We start from the raw sequence: 7,131 nt of genomic DNA on the forward strand, positions 1-7,131 counted from the left end.
AGGGTCATCTTACTTTTCTTGTTATACTCAGCTATAAGAAAACATAGTCAATTGGGTGCTTGTTGAGTGACTAGACTCGACACTGAACTGACAGGAGGATCCTAGGTGGTTAGTAGATACACTATTATTTGGAGTGAAATCATCACCAATCACTTTACCAAATTTTAAGGGCATGAGATTTAGTCTAGATAGACCAAATTCTAGTCACCACAATAGTTTAATGTTTTTATCAACTTTCTGGTTTCTAAAGAAATAAGTTTTTCCTCACGAGGAGTGTGAAAAACTACCTGGTTTTTCATGCACAAGTCCAAAGTTTGTTAGGTTATGACTCTCACTTACAACTTGTAATTTTCAATGTGAACTATTTTAACTTGTGTTTTTTTAGGGTGATGACTCTAACTTAACCCAAAATGGAGTTAACAACATTGCACATCCACCTATCTTGATAATGTGACAATAATACTGACCTATCTAGTATGATGTTGCTTCTCTACTAATGCCTAGGGAAAAAAAAATGTTCTAAATTTGCATCGCTAGAAGGTGGATGTGCTGTGAAAAGTGGCAAGTGTATAAGAGGCTAGTCAAAAGATCGAGCCAAAGAGGTTCCAACATCACCAAAACCTGAGTGTAAAAAGCAACATAACAAAGTCTCCATAGTTATACACCCAAATTCTTCACCTTAATAGGGTGAAGTTATATTTGAATCTCTAAGAGCAAAACCACAAGGAAGACCAAGTGTTCACAAATCAACATGCTAACATGACCGCTGATGTCTTCATGGTTGAGTAAGTTGTACTAATATTTATGCATAATCTAAATTAAGATAAAAATGAATCATTAATTACTTTGATTGAGGGGTTATTTGAAGTGATCAGTTATTAATTATACTTAATAGTTCATCAAAGGTAATTTAGTAATCATAATTAATAGATGATCAAAGGTCAATTAGTAATCATAATTAACAACTGATTAAGGATCAGTTAGTGATGTGATGAGGTAAGCCAGCTAAGTGCCAACTAGAATTATAAACGTAATTAATTAAATATAACACAATTGTATGATCAATTGGAAAGATCTCTCTCTCTCTCTCTCTCTCTCTCTCTATATATATATATATATATATATATATATATATATATAAGGTCTTCACATAGACCAATCTTCCATTGAAAGGAAAGCTTTTTCAATTTAACATAGGCTTGATAGATAAATTGAAAGTGAGTTTCTTCTTCCAACTAGAATACTTGGGTAGCCTTATCCACATGTACAAGTGCAGGAGTGTGCTCAAACAAACATGAAGTGATTGAACAAACATGAAGTGATCAAACAAACATGAATTTGTAAACATATCTTGAAGTGATCGAACGATAAAAATACTTAGCAAGGGTACTAGAGGCACATCCCCTATCGATAAACTGCACGCCTACGCTTATGAACGATGGAGATCTTAAAGTACCTTGCAAAAAAGATAATTACAAATTGGTTAGCACATCAGAATCTGAGTTACATGTTGTTGTTTAAGTCATACAAATTTTGTGCTTATTTGTGCGAGTGGAAAAAACAACCATACATAAAGTATGGCAGGGAGTTAGCACAATACTCCCCAAAATTTTATAAACATAAGGGAACATGCCCTTCCCCCGTTTCCCAAATAACACTCTCGGTATTGAAAGTGGACCAAAGATACACTTTCAGTGTTGAAAGTGGCCATTAGTTTTTTCTTCGAATATAAAAGAGAGGAAAATAAGAATACCTTTGTCAGCCTGCGATATTGAAGTGGATGATGTGACGAGTCTTGTATGATATTGTTTCACGATTCGCAGATCAATGTAGTCTAAGAGCTATAACCATTTGTCGGTGCGCATGAGTAACTCCCTGAACCCCCACCTGACCCCCGCTTGTTTATCGGGGCCACTACTTTAGCACAAACATTAATACAAGTTGGCTAATTCATGTAAAAACTTGGCAAATATACAAGATGGTAATAGTATGTATTTAAGAAAGAATTAGCTCCACACCTCCAAGGTTAGAGAAGGGGTGTTGTTGTTGGAATGCGTGTGGATCAATTGACAACCTTCTCTCCAATTTTGTTAGTTTCAATGGCAAGCTTCATAGAAGCGGTGGAAGAGAAGGTCAGATGATCAGGTGTGATAAGCTACGGAGCCGGCTTCACAATAGCGTCTCTCCTTACTGTTGTTCACCCACAACCCTGTGCTAAATACTCTTGTAAATTCCATTCCTCATAATCCGTGACACACCCACCACCAGCATGCACCATGTGTACTCAGTCCATGGCGACTCCATGCAAGCAGAGCAAATTTTGCATTACAAGTTTGTACGAGCGTTACCTCCACTATGTCTGCTACACTAATGATGTACGCCCCAGGGAGAGGCTTCACTGGGTACCACTCACTATCTTTGAGCACTTGCAGGCCACCACATCCTGTAGTTGCCAGAGGGAGGTAACCGCCCCCAAGTCGGTGTGCTTGTTGCTACCCTCCACCTTCACAACATCCTTGCGGCACCCTTGACAATACATGAATACTTTGAGAGTTACAATAATTTGTTCTCACCTACCAAATATAAATGCAAATGTTACTTAAATGTATTTAATGATGATTTAAACGTTTGATCATGAGAATTAAAAATAAATGAGTTGCATTACTCGTGCATGAGTTGAAACATTGCTAATGAAATGACGCTTATCACCAGTTGTATTTCGCTTACATATTTACAAACAAATTACCCTAATGAAATGATTTGCATGCTAATCTTCACGTCTAATAATGGACAAGGAATCATATTAGATAGCCTTAATTTAGAGAAAAACCAAAAGAAGGGTTATTGGCACATCTGTTGCAACAACTCATGATTAGGTTCGAGACTTACAAAGCGTATTACAAAGACAATGGAATGGAAGTCCACTATCTCGGATAAATAGGACAAGGGCCATGATGCGTGGAACTGCACCAACGTGTGATGCGCTCCCCCTCGATAGCTCAGCTCAAAAAGCTAGCCTTGGAAACAACCCACATGGTGCCTCGAGCCTTTACACATGGTGCCTCTCTCTCCCTCTATATGTGTGAGCTTTTTGAGTTATTTTTAGGGAGCTATTTTGATAATTTAATTTTATTTACATGATGATTGAGCTTTTTGAGCTATTTTTAGGAAGTTATTTTAATAATTTATTTAATTTACATGCCATGTAGTAATTTCTCCTTTCATACTTTTTTGGAATGATGTTAGGCTACACAAGGTAAAAAGTTGCCTTGCCTTGATTAACACTCTCTATAGGCTAAGGTCTTAGGAGAACTTTTTGGCTTGCAAGTAATCTCTCTTTATTAGTATAGCAAATTAGATCGGCATTTTTCCACGACTTTAAATAAACAAATCCACAATTTTGCACTTAGATCAATAATATGGGTTTGGGAGAGAACACAAGGGACAGGAGACAAGTCGTGCTTAAAGAATAAGGAGGTGGGGGGGGGGGGGGTGGGGGTGTGGGGTGTGTTCAATTGGAGCCACAATGGAGTGAGGGAGTGGGGATGCTTTGGGGGTTGTTGAAGAGGTTGTGGGGGTCAACTAGGCCTTTGGTGCGGACGAGAGGCGAGGGAAGTTGTGGAGAAAATAGCTGTGGCCAGCGGTGCTTCCATTGCCCAAGTCGAGGTCGATGTAGTTCACGTACGCAGCTCTGGGCTCTCTCGCCACGTAGGAGCCCATGTAGGCATGCAGCTTCCTCAGCCATGCCAACGCCCCCCCATCATCATCCTCGCCAGCCGCCGCCCACGATACCTGGTACTGGATAGAGTAGAGATTGCCAGCTCGGTGAGGAAATGCGATGGCGCGCGAGCTTATCCTGCTCAGCACCCCTCCATACGGGTCCAAGATCATGTACCCGCTCGGATTTTGCATCAGTATATCTAATGCTCCCTCTAACCCTTCGTTTGGTATAGGGCTCCTCACGTAGTCTGATTTGGCTTTGAAGTAGCTTTTGCCTTGATTCAGCCTGTTCTGCAAGTCGCTCGCATTGGACACTCCTGCAGCGTCAGCCACCGCTTGGATCCATGTCACCTCGTTGCAATCGGCGGCTGTGAAGTTGAGCCCGCCGGCGTAGAGCCTGTTGAGAAGCGCCAATGCAGCGCTGACGTTGCCCAGATAGACGCCAGTGAAGGACGCTTGGACGCTAGGTTGCTGGTTCTGCTCCTGCACTCCTGCTATAAACATGGAATTGTAGAGCTCATCTGGGGCGGCGGAGGCTACCGTTTGCCAGCGCTTAAGGACGCCTACGATGCTGGCCTTGCCGGTTAACGTTGGTAGGCTGAAAGATGTTACATTTGCGGTGATTAGAACTAGATTAATCCGCCATGCCACCACTATACCCCAGCTGCCACCCCCTCCGCCACGCAACGCCCAGAAGAGATCCTCCCCCATGGTGCTTCTGTTCATCAAATGGCCCCTTGCATCCACGATCTGTGCATCTATCACGTTGTCCGCCGCCACACCGTACTTTCTGGACAGGATGCCATATCCGCCTCCGCTGAAGTGGCCGCCTACGCCGATGGTCGGGCAGGTCCCGGCAGGGAAGCTATGCAAGGGCGAGGCTTGCGAGATGGCGTAATAGAGCTCGCCGACGGTAGCCCCGCCTTGCACCCAGGCAGTCTGAGATTCTACGTCGACGTGAATGGACCTCATGTTCATGAGATCCAGCACCACGAAGGGGGCGTCCGCTGTGTAGGAGAGGCCCTCGTAGCTATGGCCGCCGCTGCGCACTCGCAGCACCCACTTGTTGCTGGTTTCCAGACTACAGCAGCAGATGAAAGCCTGCTGAACTTCGTGCGGCGTCGAGGGAAAGATGAGCGCGTCCGGCTGTCGGACACCGGCAGCAGGGTCCTCAAAGCGGAGGTTCTGGTCCAGCAAAAGGCTGAACTCCGTGGCATTGGAAGCCGGAGTGGTGAAGTTGAGGATACCCTTCTGAGTGAGACACTTGGTCAAGCTATCTAATTTGGAAGACGAAGCTCCAGCTTCACGTGGGAAGAGGAGGAGAAACACAGCAATGGTGAAGGCAAACACAGCACCATCCTGCATCGCTGATTTCACAGCAAGCATCTCGAACATGTTGAGATCCACACGGAAATGAGAAACCCCTCTCTGCATATAGAAGCCAATGATATCAGAAGCGGCGTCAGTCACCCTTGGGGCTCGTAGCCTCGTTTTGAAACGTTCCTCGTTTTTGAGGCGTTTCTTGACTTTCTTGTCCCCATATTCTTCATGCCAACCACGCATCTCTGTTTTCCATGATATAACCAGTAATATTTTGCAGTGGAAATTAGATTATTCCATTTTGGGACAGTACATAACTCAATTGTTTTTTTTTTCCAATTCCATCATTTGTCTCTACCATTGTTTTGAGTCCTCTCCTTTTGGGGAAATAGGGGGTATCGTTGGTCACAGCACCTTTGCTTTAGTGTGTATTATGAAACTTTTTATCTCGGAAGGGTATCTTGATTTTCCTTAAAGATGATTTTCCTTATTAATGGGTTTAAGAAAGGCAAAGATACCTTGAAGGCAAAGTCCAAGTCAAATTGCAAATTTCAGCCTTGCACAACACTCTTTTGAAAATAGGCATGTGCAACTTGTTGAATATCATTGTCTAAGGCGAAGGTGTGCATCTAGAGTAGGCTAGGATACTTTAAAAACTATAGGAACATTATACGAGAAGCTTACCTCTCCAATTGGTTAGTTCTTGCAAAACTTACTTAGTAGGTATGGCCATTTTCAACCACACCCTCAAATTAAAGTCTTGCAGTGAGACGAGATTGGAGGCTTCTTTTTTTAAGTCCTCCAGGTCACACCATGAAATGTAGAAGTTGAAGTGAACATAGAATCGCCTTACATGAGATCTCAATGGGAGTATCAATAATCGATAAGTTATTTTTACTTAGTGACCTTGCAAGTCTTTTTAAAAGATATTTTTTTCTCAATGTTGATTTTTAAATATACTTTTAATGCACGTGGCCTCAAAATATATATATTTCTACAAGTATTTCAACAAGCACATGGCTTCTTATTAGTAAACATATTTTCATGTTGATTTTTTTTAAATATACTTTTAATGCACGTGGCCTCAAAATATATATATTTCTACAAGTAATTCAACAAGCACATGGCTTCTTGTTAGTAAACACATTTTCATGCACATACAAAATTTGATTGTGAAGATGTCAAAAACTCATTGTTAAGATGTACACACCCATGTTTACTATACATTACAAAGTCAAACTTTCACCCTTACAACTTGGCTACTCAAATGAGTCTCATTTTCTAACAGATAAGTTGTTCACAAAAAATCATTCAACACATAGCAAAATGAGCCTCCTTTCTAAGCCCTTATTCATACTATAAAGTAAATCACCTCATAAGCTTCAATCTTGCTTGCATTTAAAAGAAAATTATACCTCTACAAGTAAATAAGTAGACATATGCCATGGAAAACCTTCTCGTTATTAAACACGTTTCTGTGCACATGCAAAGTGTGGTTCTCAAGATGTCAAGATGTACATGCCCTTGGCTCGTATACATTACAAGATTAAGCTTTCAACTTCACAAAATGGCTAGGTAACTAAATCAAAATTTCCTAGTGATAATCTCATCCCAAAATCTCACACAACACTTATGTCATGTATAAAAACTACTTTAAGGCAAGAGCACACATTAAAGTTACTACATGCTTATACAACCCTTGCCAATTTATAGAAATGTTTTAAGCAAGTGGACTAAGACATTTAGATTCAATTTACCTTGAACAAATGCATAAAGGAAACTTAGCAAGCTTTTAAAGTGCATAGAAAATGGTGGTCGAATGCTTGCATTCAGGGAAACATGAAATAAATCATTAATTGGAAGACCCATAATGTCTTATCAACACCACTACTATACAGACTGCCTAAATTTCAACGTTTAATCTGACAAAATGAACTGCAATGAAAATACATGCATATGCATGTTGGCGTTCCCATCGCGGTATCGAATCATTAGTATAGTCATCTTCTGAAAATCGTCGAAAATAACGTCTAAATATTTATCAAAATAACAGTCTAACTAAGTGTCTATATATTAGTCTAAATCCTAGTT

The 7,131-nt window shown here is 40.9% G+C and overlaps 1 pseudogene; it reads right to left on the reverse strand.

Moving 5' to 3' along the window:
- Positions 1-3,496: 3,496 nt before the first annotated feature.
- Positions 3,497-5,198, reverse strand: LOC147607057 (berberine bridge enzyme-like D-1 pseudogene; annotated as a pseudogene).
- Between the last annotated feature and the right edge of the window lie 1,933 nt (positions 5,199-7,131).

The sequence above is a fragment of the Cibotium barometz genome, chromosome 56, assembly GCF_041138505.1.
Source record: "Cibotium barometz isolate CiBa-2024 chromosome 56, ASM4113850v1, whole genome shotgun sequence".
NCBI classification, from domain to species: Eukaryota; Viridiplantae; Streptophyta; class Polypodiopsida; order Cyatheales; family Cibotiaceae; genus Cibotium; species Cibotium barometz.